Here is a 23,003-nt window from a genome sequence, read left to right on the forward strand (position 1 = left end):
CCATGACGACAACAACAAAGTGACCCAGGGACAGAAAAGTCAATGTAGGAAGAGAGAAAGTCATCTGGAAAACTAAAAGTCGAAGACGCTTCTATTGACGATAGATCAATGTGAACTTATCTCGGTCCACGAATTATTTGGCAAATGCAGTGAAGTATTTAAACCCTTTCAATAGCCCTGTGGCGTTTCTGAAAGTCCAGCTTAAGAAAAGGAGGAAGGATGACAGTCCGACGATTTGACCTGTTATTGTAGCCACATTACATAGTATTCCTTCCAATGTTAGCTTGTGCACAACACCACAATATCACACAGTGATGACTTCCTGAAATAGAATATATATATGGGCACAGTTTTAGTCCCCAAACTGGAATAAATTTAAAATTAATTTAGATACTATTATAACAGTAGGCCTTTATCTGGCACAAAGTATTCTCTTTGAATAGTAACTCTAGTAAAATTAATGATAGGCCTTAATTAACTACTGCCTTTAGCCTGCTTTTACCTTTTCAAAGAATTTGAAGAAGTTACCCTAATTAATTCTTTGGACAGGGAGAGTTGCAGAGGACAGGAGAGATGAAGCAGGGAGGGGCTTGTATTTCTGAGCACCTGTGCCAGCGCTCACTAGCTTCCCTTCTGCTTTGAATTTGAAGTGTGGTCACTTTTTAGCAAGTTGACAAAGAAGAACTGCCCAAGCATCCCAGTTTGACTCTACGGTGAGTCAGTGACATGGGGAAAAAAATCCTATGCATACCTGTGATCTAAGCATTCAGGAGGCTGAAGCAGAAGGATTTTTAATTCAGTAACAGCCTGGGCTATAGCATGATAGCTTGTTACAAACAAAACAAAACAAAATTAAAAACAACAAGCAAGCAAAGACCAAAACACCAGCCAACCGAACAAAAACCAAAGGAAGTAAGCAAATATCCCTGAAAAATAAAATTACATTTTCACTTATTTCCTAAAAACTAATTGTATTTTTCCAACTATTTATTTCTTTAGTATTTTGTAATGCTATAACATGGGAGTAGAGCCCACATTCCTTTCACCAGGATACAACTGGAGACAACATCCTTGAAGCGGAAGAGGAGCTGAGCTGCTCAGCTCATGCAGGCTGCTGCCCTTTCAGTTTTCCCTGTGCTGGAGATTGAACCCAGGGCTTTGTATATGGTGCACACACACTCCAGTGAAACCACAGGCCTCACTCAGGTTCTTGTTCTTCAATGTAAGTATAAAACACATGGGATAAAGTTCAAGATTACACATTTTTCATTAAATAAAAAAAGCGCTTCCTCCCCCTCCTCCTCCCACTTCCCCTCTTCCTCCTCCTCTTCTTCCTCTTCCTTCTTTTTTCTCTGTCCTGGACTCTTGTAGACCATCCTGGCCTCGAACTCTCAGTGATCCTTCTGCCTCTGCCTCCCCGAGGGCTGGGATTACAGTTGTGCAGCACCGCACCTGGCATAGAAAAGAGCTTCTTAGATGAGTTTTCACACAAACCTCACCGTGTCTTAACTACTGGTAACATGCCTTCATGGAGAAAACAGTCAAGTTAAGACATGCTAGATTTATATTCCATTTATCACTATTATATAGAGTGTTAAGACACGTGGCTTTGTCTCCATTTTTTTTCTGACATTTTAACTATTTACTTTATGCCTTTTGGTATTTAATATTCTAGAAGATATGCTTGAGAGTTGGTAGGATATTGCAGTACATCTGGCATGGCATTTGTAAAAGGATACGTGCATGTGAAATGGAAAGATTATATACAAAATTTGTTGCTACACACAGAAAGATAAAGCCTTTGAATGCACATAATATTAATCAGAAATTTAACCCTAAAATGCCACCCATCCCCTTACATATTTACTGTCTCTCAGTAAATGAATAATTGAATAGGCAGATGAGTGACACGTGGGTTTGTGAATTTTCTGGCAGAGTTCCCTATGTCTAGAATAACTTTTCTGTTCTGTTCCCGGTTGTTAGTGCCCAGAGCCCACATTACTGACTTTTGCAATTCTGTCCCAATGTCTCAAGTATAAACATAGGCAAAGGCCTTGCTAGGTCTGCCTTTCAGGTGTGTAAAGGCCTGCTTTGGAACAAGACAAACACCTTTAAGAAATGAAGATGTTTAGAAGTATGTGAGTTTGCAACAGAATTAATTTTTTTTTTTTGAGACAGGGTTTCTCTGTGTAGCCTTGGCTGTCCTGGACTCGCTTTGTAGACCAGGCTGGCCTCGAACTCACAGCGATCCGCCTACCTGTCTCCCAAGTGCTGGGATTAAAGGCATGTACCACTACGCCTGGCTAGAATTAAATTTCTACAGAATTAATTTTTTTTTTTTTGAGACAGGGTTTCTCTGTGTAGCCTTGGCTGTCCTGGACTCGCTTTGTAGACCAGGCTGGCCTCGAACTCACAGCGATCCGCCTACCTGTCTCCCAAGTGCTGGGATTAAAGGCATGTACCACTACGCCTGGCTAGAATTAAATTTCTATAGATTTTTTTTTTTTGCTTTTGTAACTGAGCAGAGTTCATTTTTCATGTTTTCATAATGTCATACTTGTGACAGATGACTTTTAGCATAGTTATTTAACGAAGCCAACTTATAATAATATTCCCCTTACACACATGTGTGATGGACGCCACACAGTTTCTTACACTGAAAAGTACTTTTCCAGTGGCCATTCAACAGATAGAGCTTTCAGTCACCTAGTTGCTGTGGGGGCCTCTCCGTCACAGGATTCCTATAACCGATTATCGGTATGCTTTGATTTACATGTTGCTATGCCAGAATTCCTAAACTTTTCCTCTCCACTGAGCCAAGAGGGGAGAAATTAGAAATGAAAGAGCCCAGGCACAGACGTTTCCCAGGAATGCATGCTGAACCAAAAGAAGCCATAGCCTCTGTCTGCGATTATATTTAGCAAATTAAGTTGAAAGTTCATGTCCTAAATTTGCTAGCACATGATGCTCCATTGTAGGAGGTATGGATGTTGTTTTTATTTTTGGTCTTTTTTTTTTATTGTGTATCGTTGAACTTTGGAAGTTACCAATCGAAGTTTATTGTCTTCAGAATCAGTGGATTGGGCTGCTCAATATTCATTCTTTTAAATAAGTTAAGTCAATATGCAAGAATTGTATTTTTTGCCTTTTCTCTGTTGCTCTTCTCAACAGTATTAAATGTATTTGTAATACTTACTCTGAATATTAAATTTTAATATTTGAATTAAATATTAAAATATATACTCTCAGTACATTTGTCTTTAGTAACTGGCCACATACCAGTATGAATCCTCAAAGTTCAATGGCAAGATGAGCACAGTGGCTTAGTGTGTGTTAGTCACGGGGTGAAGAACTCACTGAGTTTTGGGTATTGTCATTCTTCCTAGTGCCCTGTTAGGCAAAAGCATCGTTCCTGCCGAAAAGAAGGGAAGATGGTGCCCTGAAGAACACACTGAAAGCCACACATCAGGTGCTCTTGTGCAGCCGTGGTAGTTGGCAAGTACATCTGATCATGTGGAATTTCACCTATATACAGGAACGTACATACATACACAAACACATCATATATTTATGTATTTGGGCATGTACACACATATACACACGTGCACGCGCGCCAACACACACACACACACACACACACACACACACACACACACACTCTCTCTCTAAATAAGAAGTATGCTGATGAGATAGGCTCAGCAAGTAAGGGCACTGGCCACCAAGCCTGATGTCCTGAATTGTCTCCCTAGGACCCACATGGTAGAAGGAGAGAGCTGACTCCAGCAGTTGTCCTCTGGTGTCTGCGTATGAGTTGTAGTAGTGTGTGTGCTAACAAACACATAAGCACATGCAATAAATAAATTTTAAAAAAGCCTATAGTGAATGAGTTTCTTTAAAATGATAAAAAGCAGTATTTTTCTTTCCTGTGATTTATACAGAGTGACCAGACTGCTCACCTGAAAGGAAGGCTCCAATGGGCTCTGAAATTAAGGAGAAGGAACATTTACCATTAGACCTCTCTGTACATGCCCTGTAAAAATGAAAAAGCTGGCAGAGAGGAAGGGCTTGTTTGGCTCTCTGGCTCATTTTAACCTCACAGCTTAATGTTTTGATTTGCAGTGTGCAGGCGCTCGGAGAGCTGAGCTGCGTTTTCATTTAGCACTCTAGCACGTTCCCGGAACGGAGAGAACCAGCAAATGGTTTTGCCCTTCTATGAATAAAGGACGCTTTAATGAAAAAGTATTTCATTATAATGGTTCTTATAATAAATATCTTTCCATCATGAGAAACATCAGTAGCTTCTACCTGAAAAGCAGGAGCTGCCTTGCGCTCCGTCTACTTTGCAGTGAACCACCAAGCCAGAAGTTAAACACTAACTGGGTAACGCACTTAAGTGCTCTCCTTTGGGGCTTTGCATTTCCGTAGTTGAGAATTTTTACGATTATGTCAAAAGCTGCTCCTTTTAAGCTTAATGGTCATAATTGCTCACAAAATACAGAAGACCCAATTCAAGTCACAGTATCTCAGTCTCTGATGAAAAAAAAATATCTGCAAAGAAAACATATAACTCACTGAGAAAAACCTAAACAAATCAAGTGCTTGAGATGAGCCATTGTTGGGTAACATATATATAATATAATATAATAATCTATTTGTTTATAATATGGAACCAAAGCAGGATTTATTTTAGCTTTTTTTATACAGATCTAGAGGCAAGCTAAGATCCTCCCACATATGGATATGATAGGATTGATGACGAGTCAAATATTGAAAGTGATTACTGAGTTCTCCTATTCCTTAAGCAGGTTGCATTCTTTTCCTTTTATAAGTGCTCTTGGGATTTGTGTGATTTAGCTGGATAAATTTAGTCATAGTGAAATAAGCATGCACTGAGCCAGAGACGGTGGCTGTCCTAAGGGTGGCGTGTGCTTATGGCTCATCTACAACGTTGCTAAGGTTTGTTGCATATTCTCTGTGTGCCCTCTGCTTGTTGATGGGATTTTTGGTTTTCTAGTTGGTCCTGGGATTCAGATGCTTAGAGAAAAGCAGACAGGGTTGCCAAGCATAGCTGCGTATTCCCTGGTACCTCACCCATGCCAGGCCTTTCTGTATGTAGTGATGGGATGGAGTTTTACATGTATGAACTTTTGGAAAATTGTTGACAGATCATCCTGATAGATTATTGATGTTGAAATAGTACTCATATTGATGTTACTGATTATAGGACATAATTTATTTTTACAAGTTTAAGAATTTAATTCCTACTTATACAATAAATACATTCAACTTATTTCCTTGACACTTTTAACAACACTTTCAGTGTGAGGCAGTTATTTGAAATGTAAATGCCAGATTAATCAGTACAGAATAAATATCGGCTTAGTGAGCTATTTTCTCTTTACCATCACCCTAGAATAGATAAAATAAATTGGAAGGATAGTATGCTTGTCTTTTGAGAATATGTTTTCTGTGTTGAGCAACCCCACATGTTTTGTATGGTGGAAGAAGCTTGAACTCGATAGATTTGTTCTGACATTTGAAAAACAGTTATGGGGGCTGACAAGATGCCTTGGTGCTCAAAAGCACTGTTGCTCTTGCAGTAGACCTGGGGTTCAGATCCCAGCACCCACCTTGGCAGCTGAAAACTGTCTGTAGCTCCAGATCCAGGGGCCCTGCTGCCCTCTTCTGACCTCCATAGGCCCCTGAATGCATGTGATTCACAAACACACACTGAGGCGTGCACACACACACACATAAAATAAATAAATGAGTAGTTAAAAAGGAAAGCAACCATTAATATATGTTATTTCCTTTTCTGCTTCATTTTTGGTTGCTATGATCCCTTCACACGCTCTCTCAGACACTCTTATTCCCTCTGCGTTGTCTGCCCTTCTAAGGGGTTAAGAGGTCTCTTCTGTGACTGTTAGTATATGCTGGCAATGAACTTTCTTGTTTTGATGATTGACTTTTAAGCCATTTTCTCTCATGTTTAAAATTCTTTTGACTTGGAGAGTGTCCTGGTCTGGAAACTCATTTCCTTTTCACACATTTATGGAATTCAATTCATACTTAATTCAGTTATTTCTGTTGACAAGTCAGATGTGATTTTTAAATTGTTCGTTTTTAGTTGTTTTTATCTCTAGTTGTTTTAAATGTTTTCTGTAAGTATTTTATTTTGTTTTGTTTTGTTTTTGTTTTTTTGTTTTTTGTTTTTTGTTTTTTTGTAGGTTTGTTTTTTGAGGCAAGTTCTCACTCTACAGCTCTGGATTGTTTTAAGAACTCCCTATGTAGACAGGGCTGGCCTCAAACTCACAAAGAGCTGCCTGCCTCCACCTCTCAAGTGCTAGGATTAAAGACTTGGCCCACCATGCCCAGCTCAGTTTTATTTTGTTTCGAAAATAGATTTTATGTGCATGTACGGCTGTGTACCACATGTGTGTAGTGCCCTTGGAAGCCAGAAGGGGGCATTAGATGCCCCTGGAACTGGAAATACAAATGGCTGTGAGCAATGCATCCTGTAGGTGCTGAGACTAAACCCGCGTCCCTGCAAAAACACTAGTGTTTTTAATTGCTGAGCATTATCTCCAGCCCCCACCATTTCATTTCTATCAGCTATAAAATAATACACCTTGTATTCATCTTGCTTAGCTCATAGAACACTTAATAAAGTGATTTGATTCATGTCTATGGGTTTTGAAAAATCAGGGCTATTATATTTTCATACACAATTTTGTATCATCATCATTTCTTTCTCCATTAAAGTGACAAAATATACATGTCTAGATTCTTTTTTACTCTATGGCATGCTGTTAATATCCTTTAATTCTTCTTTTAATGCATTTTCTACTGGTTTCTGCTCTTTGTGTCTTTGTCTGGACATTTCTATAGTCCTGTTTTCCCAAATGGCGTTTCCCCCATACTCTGTTCTAACTTCTGTTAAACTACATTCTTGCATTTTATTACTGGTACTCATATTTTCTTCAGCCTTCATAAGTTTCTCCTTATGACTATTCTTGTATTTAAAAATGAATAGGGATAACTCCAACAAGAAAGTTATGCGTTAGTATATTTTCATAGAATGTTTCTTTCTTTTTTTGTTTTAAGATAAATTTGATATGGTAGGAGGCTGGAGAGAGGGTTAAGTGGTTAAAAACACTAGCTTCTCTGGTACAAATGGACCTCCACCCCTACCATATGACCACAGCTTATCAGGGCTCATCTGGATAGCCTGCTTCTCCTTCTTCTGTGTGCCCACTGGGTCTGCCCACCAAGGTGAAGTCATTAAATAAAGGACAACTCACGTCAGAGGCAGTCCTCACTCTCCTCACAATTGTGGAGAATGAGCTGTCCATTGTCTAGATTTGAACAGGGGCTATAGGTTTACTGCATGCATTTTCCTTGGTTGGTGCAATAGTTTGTGCAGGTACCACTGTGTACAGATCAGACTTGTAGGGGTCTCCTTGTGGGGCACCTGAACCTTCTGGGTCCTTCCCCACAATTATCAGTGCTTTGCCCAGAGTCCAGCAAGGAGTCCCAGTATCTGTCCTGACCCCCTGCTGGGTGGAGTCTCTCAGAGGTCATCTATGTTGGGCTAATATCCACTTATAAGTGAGTATATGCCATGCATGTCTTTCTGGGTCTGGGTCACCTCACTCAGGATCATCTTTTCTAGTTCCATCATTTTGCCTGAAACTTTCAAGATTTCCTTGTTTTTAACAGCTGAGTAGTATTTCATTGTGTAAATGTGCCACAGTTTCTTTATCTATTCTTCGTTTGAGTGACATGTAGGTTGTTGCCAAATTCTGCTTGTTATGAATAAAGCTACTATGAGCATAGTTGAGCAAGTGTCCTTGTTGTATGGTGGAGCATCTTTTGATATATGCCCAGGAGTGGTAGGGCTGGGTCTTGTGGTAGACCTATTCCCAGTTTTCTAAGAAAGTGGCAGGTTGATTTCCAAAGTGATTGTATAAGTTACACTCCTACCAGCAATGGAAGCGTATTCTCCTTTCTCCACATCCTCGCCAGCATGTGCTGTCACTTGAATCTTTGATCTTTGCCATTCTGGTAGGTGTAAGATGGAATCTCAGAGTCATTTTGATTTGCAGTTCCCTGATGACTAAGGACCTTAAACATTTCTTTTAGTGTTTTTCGGCCATTTGATGTTCCTCTGTTGAGAATTCTCTGTTTAGCTCCGTACCCCAATTTTTAATTGGATGATTGGTTTGATGCTCTTTATATATTTTGAATATTAGCCATTTCTTGGATTAGGGTTGGTGAAAGCCTTTTCCCAGTATGTAGACTGTCATTTTACATCACCTTGATACAAACTATAGTCATTGTAAAAGACGGAGCCCCAATTGAGGGGCCCCACTAGTCTAGCGTGTAGGCAAGCCTTTGGTGTATTTTCTTGTTGATGATAGATGTGAGAGGCCTAGCTCAGTGTTGGGATACCACCCCTGGGTTTGTGGTCTTTGGTGTTACAGGAAACCAGATTGAGCAAGCCATAGGAAGAAGCCAGGAAGCAGCGTTCCTCTGCTTCAGTTCTTGCTGTGAGTTCTTGTCCTAATTTCCCGAGATGATGGACTGTGAGCTGTAAGAAGAAACAAACCCTTTCTTCTCCAAGTTGCTTTTGGTCATGGTGTTTCATCTAAGCAGTAGAAGCCATACCTAAGATAATGGGTATCAGAAAAATTGCAAAGCTTTGTCACCTTCCTCTGGAAAGGACGGTTCATCTTCTATAACGGACCTTCTGTGAGAGTGAATCATTGTAAGCCATGAATTTGGGCAAACTGGAAGCTCATGTTTGGACTTGTGGCCCTGTACTTTCTAGAACACAGGTTGCCTGGGCATTTTGGTATAGTTTCATGAAGCCGGTTCCTCCATGCAGATTTGTGTGACAAGCTTCCTCTTACTGTAGCAAATACCCAGGGTAATAAATGCAGAAATAAAAGTTAGCTTTGGTCACAGTTTTCGTGCTTCCAACCTATTACTGATGATCCCTGTTTTCCGTCCTGTGTCAGAGCACCAGGGCAGAATCAACTGGGCGTGACAGCTGCTTAGCCTACATCTCAGAAGAGAAACAAAGGGACAGAGGAAGAGACAGAGACTCCTTTGTGGCCCCAGTGATGTAAAGGCTCCTCAATAGGATTATCTCTTAAAGATTTCACTCCAAACAAATAATACCCTGGGGTGAGGGCCAAGCTTTAACACATAGACCCTTGGAAGAGACTAGAATGATAAATTTGGCCTCCTCCTCTCATGGTGAAATCATTCAGACTGCTCTCCTGAAGTTTTGTAGTTTTCTCTCTCCTTTCCTTCACTTCATTTTAAATAAGCGTCTTAAGCAAAACCCATGAAGCACAGCACTCACTCCTGGTTATGGAGCATCTCACCAAGACTTGGAGGACTTTGGTGGGGACAGTCCTTCCCTCGGTGAGGTTTCCTCCATCTAGGATGTTGGATCTTCAAGCCCCAAGGGAGCCAGAAACTCACCTTGTTTTTAGTCATGTTGCATTTCCTAATTTTTTTCAGAAGAAATTAGCCCACCAGCACAGCTTAGTCAGAAGTGTGGTGTTTTCATTTGATACTTATTTCAAAACATTAAGTTAGAATGTCTATGAGAAAAACTATATCCATACGATGAAATAATTCATAAGTCAACCCATAGAGATAACTACAGCAATGACAGATACTTTTTAGATTATTAACCTGCTAGTTTTTGTCATTGCCACCAAAATTAATGCCCTGTGTAAGAGTCACAAACTCTTTGACATTGAGAACTTAAAACCATTTGTGCCTAGGTGGCATTAAATAAGTTCCATGTGCAGTCATATTAATCTAGCACAAATAACTTCTAAGTAATAGCTCTCCTATGGAAAGCAAGCACACCATTAACTGCACAAAAAAGTAGAGGTAATATAAAAAAAAGTAGTAATTTGTTCTCTTTGTCATTGTGCTGTGGTTTACAGGCCTATTATATTATGAGCAAGCTTCTTTTGAAATAAATACAAAAAGGGGGTGCTAGGAATCACTTCTCCTTGTGGTGCTTTGGTTAGGGCTTGATGCAATGGATTTCCTGAAAGAGTTTATACAGATAGACAAAACCACTATATTGAATGCAGATTAAAGGCTCTTTATAAACCTGCCTATCAGTCACCCACCCTGTTTCTATCAACAATATCATTATTAAAACATCCAATTAATATATGTACTATATATAGTCAATGTGACCTGAATGAATCAGACCCTATTTATACTGTGTGCAGTGTGGATTGTCATTGACGTGTTTGTTGATTGGTTTTAAATATAAACTAAGAGATGTAATACTGTCTTCCTTAACCACAGCTGGATACAACTGCATTTTACACGGCAGGGCCTCAGCTCAGTACCAATACAGTTAGGTTGGGAGTTTCAGTGTTCTAGAACTGGGCATACTAAGGGGCACCTCCTCCTCTCCCCAGCAATGCTTCTTCCAGTTTAGTGTATGTCAAATTCAGTGAAACGCCTCTAGATGGTCTGCCCAGAAGACCATGTGGAGTTAGATCTTAGACTCACTGCGGGTTGCTCATGCCCATAAAGTTATTGTCATTAGCTCACAACTGATTGATTGAAATGGTCCTTAACCTTTTGAAGCGATGTGTGCCACCACACAAAGGAGCTCACTGCATGGTCAACAGCCTAAACTCACATAGCCCAAGACAGATACAGGCTTCCTTTTCAGAGGGACATCCCGGCTCTCAGCAATGAGATTTTCCAAGCTGTGTGCATTTATTGATCTAGACCTTCAGGCCATTTTCAGTGACCGGTTCCTGAGAGAGAGTGTGGACTGGGGATGAAAATAGAAAGAAGATGGAAGGTTTGGGATCAGGAAGTCTTCTGTAAGCTGATGGCTCATGCGAGCAAGTGTATTAAGAGCTGTAGCATCGGCCGGGTGAGGTGGCGCACGCCTATAATCCCAGCACTTGGGGAGGTAGAGGCAGATGGATCTCTGTGAGTTCAAGGCCAGTGTGGTCTACAAAGTGAGTCCAGGACAGCCAAAGCAACACAGAAAAACCCTGTCTCAAAACACAAAGCACCTGGTGACACTCAGAGGATGAGGAAGCAGGCTACCAGGAAGAGACCTGATAGGCTGTGATCTTATAGTGGGGGACAAGGTCTCCTTCTGTCACAGACTTAGGGGAGGGGAATAGGATGAAAGAGGGAGGGAGGGGAGAATGGGGAGATATAAATGAGGGGATAACAATTGAGATGTAATCTGAATAAATTACTTAAATAAAAATAAAAACCCCAAAACAAATAAACAAACAAAAAAGCTACAGCATCTTATAATGCAGTTTGCAGGGGGTAATAGGATGGAGTCAACAGAACACTGTACTATGATGGGATGAAGTCACAATTGAGCAAATCAAACAATTCCAAAGAAACACAGGGTATCTCAAATGCCTTGCAGATCAAGCATACAGTGGGGCTGATGATTCCAGTCTCTTCAGTGCTTGGGGGGACATGAGGTTTATATGAGCTGAAACTTTAGCTCCTTCGAAGGCCTGACCTCAACCTCAGACTGGACCTTGCCAAGTCTGGCCCTGGCCAAGGACACGAAACTAGCATTCTTGTCCTTTTTGTCAGGGTCTTTGAGCGAGCCTTGGACCAGCCTGGTCCCCAACATATTATTGTTCAGTAGCATTCTGCGGTGTGGGAAAACCGTAGCTTCCATCTCAGGTGGGATAGCAACATAGGCTGGATGGAAGCCACGTTAATCCAAAAGCTCACTTTACCCCATCAGCATCCTGGATCTCCGCGGCTACACACACAGCTTCCAGGGAATTTACAAGTTTCCTCTAGGTTCTGGCAATGCTCTGTGGTGACGTCTCAGCCAGCTTCCTGGTATATCTGGAGGAACATAAGCAAATTTTCCCAGAGGTAGTGGGATGCCTTCTAGGAGCTAGGAAGCCAGTCTTTACCAGGCACCAACTTAGCAGCACCTTTATCTTAGCCTTCATTACAAGCAAGTAAGAAACAGGACCAAAAAAATTCTGTTGCTTACAAACCACTTCGTGTGGGACCAGTATTCAAATCTTTCTCTCCTTTCATTTTCAAATGCTTTAAACTTGATTCACATAAAGTTTGCTTCCTGATTTAAATATTTTGCCTGGGTACCACACATAAAATTGAGAAATCACTCAGCAGGTTTTTCATGCTTATAGTTGTTTTTTTTTTTTTCAGGTAGTGATTATTGTATGAAGAAAATCATACAATATGTATCCTTTTGAGGCTCCTTCTGTCCCTCAACATAGCGCCTGTAAGATTCCTCTCAGGGCATTGTGGGTATCGACAGTTTGTGTCGTCTATTTTACAATCAATATGGATGGACCAGCTTATATTTAACCATTCACCCTTTGGGGAACATTGGCTTACCTCCAGGTTTTGGTTTTGTTTTGTTTTTTTTTCCTGTCACCAATAAAGTTGGTGTAGCCATCTGTGTGTGAGATATCTTCGTTTCTCTGGGCTACCTGCCCAGTGTGTAAATGTTGACTCGTCATGTTTATGTCTTTAATGAAGTGCTGTTTCTCAGAGTGTCTCCCCTCAGAGTGTCTCCCCTCACAGTGTCCCTCTTCACAGTACCTCTCCTCTTCAGAGGTTCACCGGCCATGTCTGAAGGATCTGGGGTTTGCACCTCTTACCAGCAACCTTGGGTATTTAATTTTTTTTTAAAATTTCAAACACCCTATTAGCGATCCTCCAGTGTGGTATTAATTTGCATTTCACCCCTGGTTAACAATGTTGAACACCTTTCTGTATTCCCTGTTGCCATATGGATGCCTTTTCAAGTTCCGTCCCTCCTTTTGCCCTTGTCCGTTTTCTACCATCTTCATATATATATCCTGTACTAGATATTTACCAGCTACTGGCAGGCAAATATTTTCAATTACGTAGATTGCCATTTTTCATATTAACCCTAGGAAAATGTTTTACTGTTGGTGAAATCCAGCTTACCAGTTTTCCCACCTGTATCATCTTTTTTTTCCAATCCCTCTTGCCCCTTTGAGTGGTTGAGATTGAACCTAAAGCCTTCAGTTCACTAGGTGAGGCAAGCACTTTACCACTGAGACATATTTACTTCTGATGGCATACAGGTTTGTCATAAAATAATATATACACACTTCATTTTGCAATATATATCTATTATATATGCACGCACATATTGCACTATTGAGTACTATATATGTTTACTATATATGTTTACAATCATACACACACACACATACATACACACACACACACACACACACACACACACACACACACACACACACACACACACCAGGTACCTGACAGTAATGATGAAGAAACAGCATTTAATAATTGATGGATTTCTTCTAGAAGCAGCCTGTATTTTATTCAATTTTTTATCATCCCGGAGTTTCTACTGACAAGACCATGGACAGAGTTGCAGAAGAAAACACAAACATCAAAACACAGGAAGGTGCATTTTATCTTTTGGTTACAGAAATTCTGTGTGGGTAAAGTGTGTGTCTTAAAAGTCATCATTTAGACCTAACTAATAAAAATACCATATTTCAGACTCAAATGTAACTGGTTTGTACTGAGTCTTCTGAGAGAATGGGAGATTGTGATTGGTAGAATTTGATTGTTTAGCAACACCTGAGAGCTGTGGTAGTGCCGTTGATGCCTCACTGGCTGCTCTTCACTGCTAATTTGATTGAACTTTAGAGCCACCTGGTTTATGTAGTTCGGGTATGTGTGTGAGGAAGTTCTCAGATGCTGTGAACTGAGGGAGGAAGACAGACCCAGTCTAAATGTACCATTCCTTGGGTGGGAATTCCAGATCACATTAGGAGGAAAGAGTAGAATGGTTGCCAGATCTCTGCTTCTTGATTTATTGAAATGTGAGGGGTTGCAGCTGCCATGCATTCCACCATGCCCCCACCCTCCCGTGGCCTCTTCTGGCCTCTGCAGGCACTCCGTGCATGTGGTGTACAGCCATGCATGCAGACAGAACACCCACCCACATCAACTAAAGTTAAATATTAAATTTTTAAAAAGCCTGTCAGGGAGGGAGCCAGAGGTTAGGGGAAGAGTATTCAGAATGCATTGTACACACATATGAAATTGTCATAGATAAACTGAAACCCCCCAAAAAAAGCTCTATCAAAATGAAACAAAAACATTTATTTAAAAATATATTTCTAGCCTTCTTTTTCTCCCTTTCAGAGGCTTTAATTAAACTTGTATTTGAGTGATTGGATGTGTCCCCTAGCTCACTATTGTTTTTTCTTTTATTCTAAAATAATTTTTCTCTATGCTGATTTGTGCCATTTCTTTTAAAAATACTTATTTTCAGTTTGTATGTGTGTGTGTGTGGTGTGTGCATGTGTGTGTGTGATGTGGTGTGTGTGTGTGTGTGTGCACGCGTGCGCGCTGGTGCCCATGGAGGCCAGAGGCCTTGGGCCTCCTGGAGGTGGAGTTGCAGACAGTTATGGTTATGGGTGATGGGTGTGGACTTAGTCCCCTGGGAGACAGTGTGCCCTAACTGCTGACTGTTCTCTCCCTCTCCCTGATCTGCATAAATTCTGTTACTCTGCATATAGATAATTTCTTTAAGCATCCACTTGCCATGAGTCCCATCCTCATGTATGCATTTTCTACCTCTAGGATGCTCATTTCATCCTTCTGAGCCCTTCTATGATTCTGCTTAACTGCCCAGCCATCCCCACTGTCTGGGATAGAGCTATAACAATTTTGATATCCTTTTATTATTTCTAAGTTTAATTAGACGATAACCATCGCAATTGGTTGGATGCTGCACATTTTTATGTCCTCATAAGTAACCTTGAATTTTGTTCTGCAGATTGGTTAAATTACAAAGGACAGATTAGATCTCACTGGAGCTTGGTCACATGACATAGGCAAGGACCAACTGCATGCCTCTACCACACCAGAACCTTCTTTGTAGTTTACCTTTAGCCCAGCAAATTACTCTGGTTTTCCACTCTTGCAAGAAGGAACCATCCCCGGCCCTCTGTGAGTGCTCAATACTATTCCTTCAAATCCTTTCAGGAGAATCTACTCCTGGCTTGTGGTCATTCCTCACAGTTTGTGTTGATGGTTTCTGCTCTGGTGAGGACCCTCTCCCGACTCTGTGTCTCTGTCTGCCATCAGGTGCAGTAGCCTGTGGCCTCCAGCCTATTTCTGGTTCTCTTTCTGCAAATACTCTTTCTCATTCTCATTCTTAACTGACTAAAGGGGCCTGCCAACCTTGTGAAGAGATGGTTCTTCATTTTTGTTACTATAGACTTTTATAAGATCGCATTTTATCTCTGAATGGGGCAAGATATAATCTAGGTAGTGTGTGTTGTGTCTCGGCTACCCCACATAGTCACTTTTCCTGCAGTGCTGTCTGCATAGTGGGGGTGGGCAGGAAATTAGTGTGCTAATATTTTTATAGCATATACATCAGTTACTTTTAAAAAGAAATCTCAAGAACTGTATCATGAATAAATCTTTTGTTATTTCTCTGTATTCAGATACAATATCTAAAAGATCCGTTGTAAAATTATTGGAATGGAAAGATAAGTAAATATATAAAAATTAGAAAAAAAAGTAACACAAGGCAAGAGACTTAATCCTCTTTTAGCTGGGCTAGACAGTCTTACCACGTTTCGATTATTGTAACTTGGGTGTTGACGTAGATTAAGAAGAGCTTACTCTGAATCTTCAGGGACTGACTACCCATCCGATGTTGGCCCCTCTCTCTACACTGCTAACACGATTCTGTCAGTTCTTCGTCTCCAGTTACAGGAAGGTCAGTAGTCACATTTTTTTTCAGTGGTCAAATATTAAAATCCACACCAAGTCTTACTATCGTAGGTGTTTAAGTTCCCCCCAAACCTATTTTCTGATAACAGAAAATTATATAAAGGGCAAAATGTTAGTCAGCTCATTAAAAATGTCCACATGATATCCCGAGCCTCACGTCACAAGAACGGCGCTTGCAGGGAGAGTTGTCTGTGAGGAACTGAGAAGGAGGCCAGAGTGAGGTGCTGCTTAGGGGGGCCTCTGATGTCTACAGGTGAAGAGAGGCAGGACTGGAAAAGGTCTGACAGAAACAATTAGCTGCGCCTTGGAGTAGACTGCAGTGTATCACATCAGGGTCCCTTGACTCAGAACATAACTGGACTTGAAACTGTGGTGGGAACAGGCCACTGTGTGGATGGTTCTAACACAGCTGAGGCGGTGACGGAAAGGAGCTGACAGCGCGAGGCTGTCTCGGAGAAGCCACACTCCTAGAACTAAAGCGGTCAGTCTTTCATTGGTGTGCATCAGAGGTCCACCAAAATGTCTTCTCCAAACCCTTAGCGTCACTTGCCCTAAGCTTAGCACTAGAATTGCCTTGTTCATGCACTGTATACCTTGTGCATTGGCTGCTGAAGGAGACACCACACTCCCCACTTCTAATGAGTCACACAGCATCTACCTGTGTGTCTGGAGACACACCTGCTAATGCTTTCCTTTTCAGTTTCACTAAAAGAATTTTTAAAGGGCCATGGTCTTTTGTCATTTTGGCGAATCATTCAAATCACACTCTCTGTGACTGTAATTTGGAGGCAAAGCTTTGAATATGTAGATTATTATATCCCTGGGAGCTGTCTTCCTTGTTTTTTTTCATTCTGAATAGAGAGATCCATCAGAGGAGAACAAAGTAGAGACACGTGAGAAAACTACAGCCTTACCACCTGTCAGGGCTTAGGGGTCTGTGACCAGGATATCAAAAGTGTCTTTTGAAAGGTTTAAAAAATTGAAATCAAGAGCTTTGAAAACTTAAATTAATTGACACCCTCTTAATATAATGCTTGAGATTTTAAAACTTTTCACTAATTACCTTGGACTGGGCACTTTTTTCTCCTGTAAAACAATTTTCCACTTCTTTCAGAAAGAGAATTTACACAAACAAAAGCGATGAGGACTCGTGGCCCATCTGGGACGGAAGGAGAAATGCTGACATCTGCTCATTTCCCCCTTGACATGGCAGAGCACTGAGCATCTACTGAGCTAGCCCAAGGAGCTGAGCCCCTTTGTGGGTTAGAACCACAGCCCTTTCCAGAGGGGAATGTTGATGGCAGAGGGAGAACAAGTCTTCAGGAAGATTTGTAGGGTTCATGGTAGCAGATATTTTTGCTAGCCAGGGTACTAAGTTTATGATTGTGACTCAGGTATGATAGAGGTCTGAGTTCTCAATGAGCTTGCTCATTGTCATTATTTCATTGATGCTGAAAAATGAGTGTGACAATGTGTTTGAATGTGTGTGTGTGTGTGTGTACACTTCTACACATGTGTGTAAGCCAGAACAGGGCATTGCAGATCTTACTATTACTCACCACCTTATTCCTTTGAAGCAAGTTCGGTCCCTGAACTTGAGTTCGATTTGTTCAGCTAGGTTGTCCGCCATCAAACCCAGCAATCCTGGGTCTCCATCATGCCTGTCTCCACCACACTCTCCGTGGTGCCGGAGTGCAGGCACAGGGACCAGGTGGATGCTGGGATACAACCTCAGGTCCTCATTCTTGTGAACCAAGTGTTCTCACCAGCAAACCATCTCTCTAGTCCCAGACATGATACTTTTGAGCATCTCTAGTTTAGGGTGCTATTTGTATTATTTTTTAAATCTGGACTGTTTGAATAGAAATGAGTATTATTTACCCTGAAGATGCATCTCTAATTCTGAGCATAGCTGGTGGCCTGGAACGATCCTGAAGCCCAAGTAGAGTTACTGTACCTGGTTAGCTTGGGTGTGGGGAAAAACAAGATGGTGTTTAGATCAGGAAGTTTTCATCAGCTGTGGGAGGTACAGCCGTAACCCTAGGCAGGCCATTCTGTGTGCTAGAATTCTGGGAAGGCACTGGAAAATGAGCCAATGAGCAGCATTCCTTCATGGTCTCTGCTTCAATTCCTGCCTGGAGGTTCCTGTCTGGAGTGACTTCCTCAGCTTTGCTTGCTTGATGATGAGCTGTGGCCTGTCAGGCACATTAACCCTTTCCCTCCAAAGCTTGCCTTTGGTCAATGTTTTATCACGGAACAGAGAAACAAAGTAGGACGGTGCCTTGGAAGTCATTTTCTGTGTTGTTCTTGAAGCATTCTGCTATGGTTTTTGTGGATATTACTGTTTTGTATTCTTTGGACCATTCTCTGAGACTTATGCCGCCGCCCCTTCTAAGAATGGGGTGTTAAGTCATCACACCCAGTGCCTCAGAGCCTAAGACACTGAGAGAAGGGGCAGAGCTCCTGCAGCAGGGTGGGGAGAGATGAGTCTGGATCTTTTTATACTTGGTAGTCATAAAGCATTCTTTCTCCCCATTCGTCAGATTGCTTTGAGGAAAACAGTGGTTGTGGGTATCCTTTGACCACTGCTTTGAAAACAGCTCACCTCAAACTAACTCCTTCGTACACCCGCACACAAGGACTGCCTTCACACATTAGCAACACTCACTAGATGCCTTACTAGAACCAAGGGGAGGAACATTTGAGACATGTTGGTTGTAGAATGGTTAGTGTCCCCAAAGCACTCATGAGGAAAGCGTGGTCCCAGCCTGTGGCACTGCGTGAATGAGACAGAACTTTCACAAGATTGGGCCTCATGGGTGGCAGTTTGTTTTGGGGTGACTTTGGGGGTGCATAGTTGGACCTTAAACCTCAGTTCCCATCTCTCTGCCTCTGTTTCCTGGCTACCCTAGGTGAGATGGCCTCTCTGCTACGTGCATTCATGGCACTTAACGTCTCTAGACATTCCAGAGCACCTGGGCCCACATACGGTGGACCAAAACCCATGAAATAAAAAGTCATAACATTTCATTCCTATAAGTTATTTGCCCTGGGTATTTTGACACAGTGTTGAAAACTAACCCAGATAAATTAGTTTCCTGCACTTTACCCATGGAGTTAATAATTATGGTGTTTTCAGTTCCTAGCATTTATGTTTGCTGTTGAATATATTTGAGTTTTTCTCTCTACCCTTCCCCTACCATTTTGAGGTAGGATCTCACTGAATATCCCTGCCTGCCTTAGAACTTGCTGCATAGGTGAGGCTGGCCTTGAACTTGCAGACATCCACCTGCTTCTACCTCCTGACTTGGCTTGGGTTAAAGCCAGGACCTGCCTCCTCCAGGAGATTTGACTTTCTCTAGTAATGATGATGACTTGAAGTCAGGAAGGACCTCTGGAAAACAGTGCCAAACAACAGAGCATCCTCCTTTTCTTTTACCCAAGATGCAGGGTTACCTTGTTTTCTGTTGGAAGCTGCTTTGTGGCTTCCACTGACTTTGAAGTGACCAGATGGGAATCGCCCTGTATGAAGTACTGCCAGTGCTAGCAGCGGGGCCATTCAAAACACAGTTGCAGCAGAGAGCAGGGGTGAAGTGTGCAGGGTGTGGAGCCTCACGACCTCGGTTCCAATCCAATTTCCATCTTTAGCATTTGTACGGCTTCAGGGGAAACACTTGGATCTAACAGTGTGTGTCTCTGCATCTGTGCGGTACTAAAACCCTTCTGACACAGAGTGAGTAACACCAGACGATCTATGTAAAACACTGGCAGAGTGCCCAGCACATACTAAGATCTATCGACGGTGTGCAGCCACTGTTGTGGGTCCCTCAAGAACTGATCCTGTTAGGGAGCTAGAAAGATAGCTTAGTGCTTCAGAGCACTGGTTGCTCTTCCACAGGACCTGAGTTCAATTTCCAGAACCACATGGTAGCTCACAAGCATCTGAGACTATAAGAGAATCTGACGGCACCACCTGCATGTGATGATCAGACATACAATTGCAGGCAAAACATTCATATGCATAAAAAAAGAAGAAAAAGAACTAACCCTATTCCTAAATGTGTTAAGTGTGTCAAAAAAACATCCTAGTCATCACAAATGCCACTGCTGGGATTGACCTTTCTATACAGTTGTGATGTTTTTGGCTTTTAGTTTTCGTCCTGGAGAGTGACATTCAGCTAGAAGATGTTGAAATCCTTAGGTGTTTCTGCCAGGGCTTCTGTTAGCCCTGGAGCTGTCATTTGACCTGGTTGCTGTGGCTGAGTAGTAGTCCTTTTGAAGTCTCAACCTTTTCCTATATGACAGTCTAGTTATCCCTACTCTCATGCTATATATAGCAGTGAGGTTCACTGGGGTCCTCTTAGATTTTTGTTACCACCTCTTACCCTCACCATGAGGCAGGGGTTTTCTCAAAGCAGTTGACGTGTCTGCTTAATCTCTTAATATGGTGTGTCAGAAATCTTTTAAACCCGGATACCTGCTGGCTACTCAGTGTAAATTCACTGATTGGATATATGAAGACTTGTTAACTTTTAAGAGAAGGTTGAATGTCATTTATATTATATTATATTATATTAATATTTTACCTTTTGTTATTTGGTAACCACTCACCCTTATGGGGAAAAGTGGCTTTTTTCTCCCCCTTCATGCTCCTGTGATGTGTGGTTCCCTCCCAAAGGCCTTTATCAAGTAAGGGTGACAAGATAGAATTTCTGAGAACACCTGGATTCTCTTTTTGACAATCTCTTTACCAAATTTTGTTTATCCCCTTTAGTAGCTCATGCAGCCCACTTGGAATGGTCACTTCCTCCTTTAGAAATATTTAATACAAACTGTAAAATACCAGTCTCAGGCCACTGTGGTGAGTGGAGTGATGTCTTATTTATTTATTTCGATATAGTTTGGTGGTTTAACTCTTCATTTTTCCTCCCAAGTCCCCAAGAAGCAGCAGGAAAGAGCTTATGTGAGAGAGCTGCTGCTGAACAGCTGGAGTTGGCAGGCAAGATTGTGCAGTAGTGTAGTTCTTGGCACTTCCTCATGTCTTAATATAATGCCTGAAATAATGTGTCTACTTAGAGAAAAAATGGAAGGCTTTGGGTTTAAGGCAATTAGTTTGATTTGGCTAAAGTGCGAATGGGGATTTAACAGAAAATAAAGTATGTCACTTGAGTGGATAATCCTATCTGCTAAGTACTCGGAGCCCTGTGTCTCTTGGATTTAAAAGTGACTGTCATCCCACAAGCAGATAAGAAATGTCTTAGGTGTATTCTGATTAGTTTAGTGTCGAGTTACTAAAGAAGTGAACTTGCGGTCCATGTCTGAGAATCATATGACAACCATGAGAAAGGATGATGTAGAGCTAAGGACCAGAGCACCACTCATCCACTAAAAACCAAAGCCGACATCTGCTTCTATACTTGCCCAGTGCCCTGTGAAAGCCGCTCCACCAAGTGTGTGTATAAGTCTTTTAAGTTTTAGGAAATACTAAAGTCCTTGTGTATAGTAAAACTTTCTAAGAGAATTTCTACTACTTGGAATGAGACTTGGCTGATAGAGTGCAGGAAGCTGCGGGTTCAGTCTCTAGCGTGACAGAGACGAGGGATGGTGGCATATACCTGTAATCCTAGCACTTGCTGGCAGAAGCAGGAGGATTAGAAGTTCAAGGACATCCTGTACTACATAATGAGTTGGAGACCAGCCAGGGATACATGGCATGCTGTCTAAACTACGTGTATGTTTAGAACATTCTGGTTTTAAAACTGCTTTTGTCCTTCTCCAGCACCCGTAGGATCCACTCCCCCATCTCATCTTCCTCTAAGGTTCATAGCCTCCCTTTTAATGTATTTATTTTCAACCAACTGAGTCCAGTTAGTGTTGCCCATGTGCTCAGGGTTCTAGCGTGAGTGTTTAGAAGTTGGAGACCCATTGGTAAGCACACTACTGAACAAAAGGGACTCCTTTCCCAACCAACATCAACTGCCAATAGCTCCTCAGCCAGGAGTGAGGCTTTGGGAGTTTACCCCCTCTCTGCTGAAGCTCTTAACTGGCTTGATATTCTGAGGGTCTTGTGCAGGTAACTGCTGCCATGAATTCATGTGTGGCGGGCCATGCCTGGTGGACAGCATATGATAGCAGGCCTCCCTATTCTCTGTACTAGATTCCTTCTGTCCCCCTCTTCCTCAGTGTTCCCTGATACACGTTGAAGGGGCATTTATATAGCTATCCTATCCACAGCCTTAGTTGCTTTCCCCCAGCAATTTGAGCACTAATGAGTCTCGGTGCTCACCACCCTGAGCAATAAGAGGCTTCCCTTACCAAGCTTGGGAGCATAACGAATGTACAGTGCAAACATATTTAGAAGGCAGTTTGACAACACGACCATTTAGAAAGACGTCATCACTTCTGCTGTAGGTCCCATGCGTTCCTTAGCCATGGGTTTTGACCATGCTTAAATCGCCAGGCAAGAATAGGCTCTGAATAATACCTACTCCTTCCTGTGGAACAGGCCTCAAATCCAACCAAGAGATGGATTGATTACCACTGTAAACAATCACCCAACGATTATACTAGTAGAAACGTCTTGCCTTGGCAGGTGGGTACTGTAGCATGGAGAAGTCCAAGGCAGGAGAATCCTATTGCTGTCTTTTCTCTTAACAACCTAGATAGAACCTTTTAACCCTAGGAAAGCTAGTCAGCGTGGAGCGCATAGGGTGCTCCACAGGAGTGCTGAGCCGGGCTACATATAATAGTTCTATTCTGGTTTTTAAAGAAAACTCCAGACTGGTTTCCAACAACAGTGTGTAAGCATTTCTCTTTCCTCACATCCATGACAGCATTTGTTGCAAATTATATTCCCTTTGATGGCCTTTCTCATAGGATGGGGTGGAAGTTTAACACAGTTTAATCTGCATCTCCCAGATGGCTAAGGATGTTGCCTCTGTTTACCAACATTTTGTATTTCTTCTTTTGGGAATTTTCTCTTTCATTTCACATATCAGATTTCTTCCTCCCTCCCTCCCTCCCCTTCCTCCCCGTCCCTCCCTTCCTCCCTCCCCCCCATGTGTTTAACTTTTTGAAATCTTTGTATATTCTAGACATAATCTCTTGTCAGATGCATAGATGGCAAGGAACTCCTGCATACTGTGGACTGCATCTCCACTGCACTG

The 23,003-nt window shown here is 41.8% G+C and overlaps 1 protein-coding gene across 3 annotated transcripts in view; it reads left to right on the forward strand.

Moving 5' to 3' along the window:
* The window catches only part of Trpc4 (transient receptor potential cation channel subfamily C member 4), a 162,869-nt gene that overhangs the window by 3,789 nt on the left and 136,077 nt on the right, over positions 1 to 23,003 (forward strand). The window contains exon 1 of one of the 3 annotated variants that reach the window (XM_051157136.1): positions 15,707 to 15,823. The exons of the other annotated variants lie outside the window; for them this stretch is intronic. The gene's annotated coding sequence lies outside the window, so the exon portion shown is untranslated. Of the gene's footprint in view, positions 1 to 15,706; positions 15,824 to 23,003 lie in introns of those variants that run through there. 3 annotated transcript variants of the gene reach the window in all.

This window comes from Acomys russatus, chromosome 15, assembly GCF_903995435.1.
Source record: "Acomys russatus chromosome 15, mAcoRus1.1, whole genome shotgun sequence".
Lineage (NCBI taxonomy): Eukaryota > Metazoa > Chordata > Mammalia > Rodentia > Muridae > Acomys > Acomys russatus.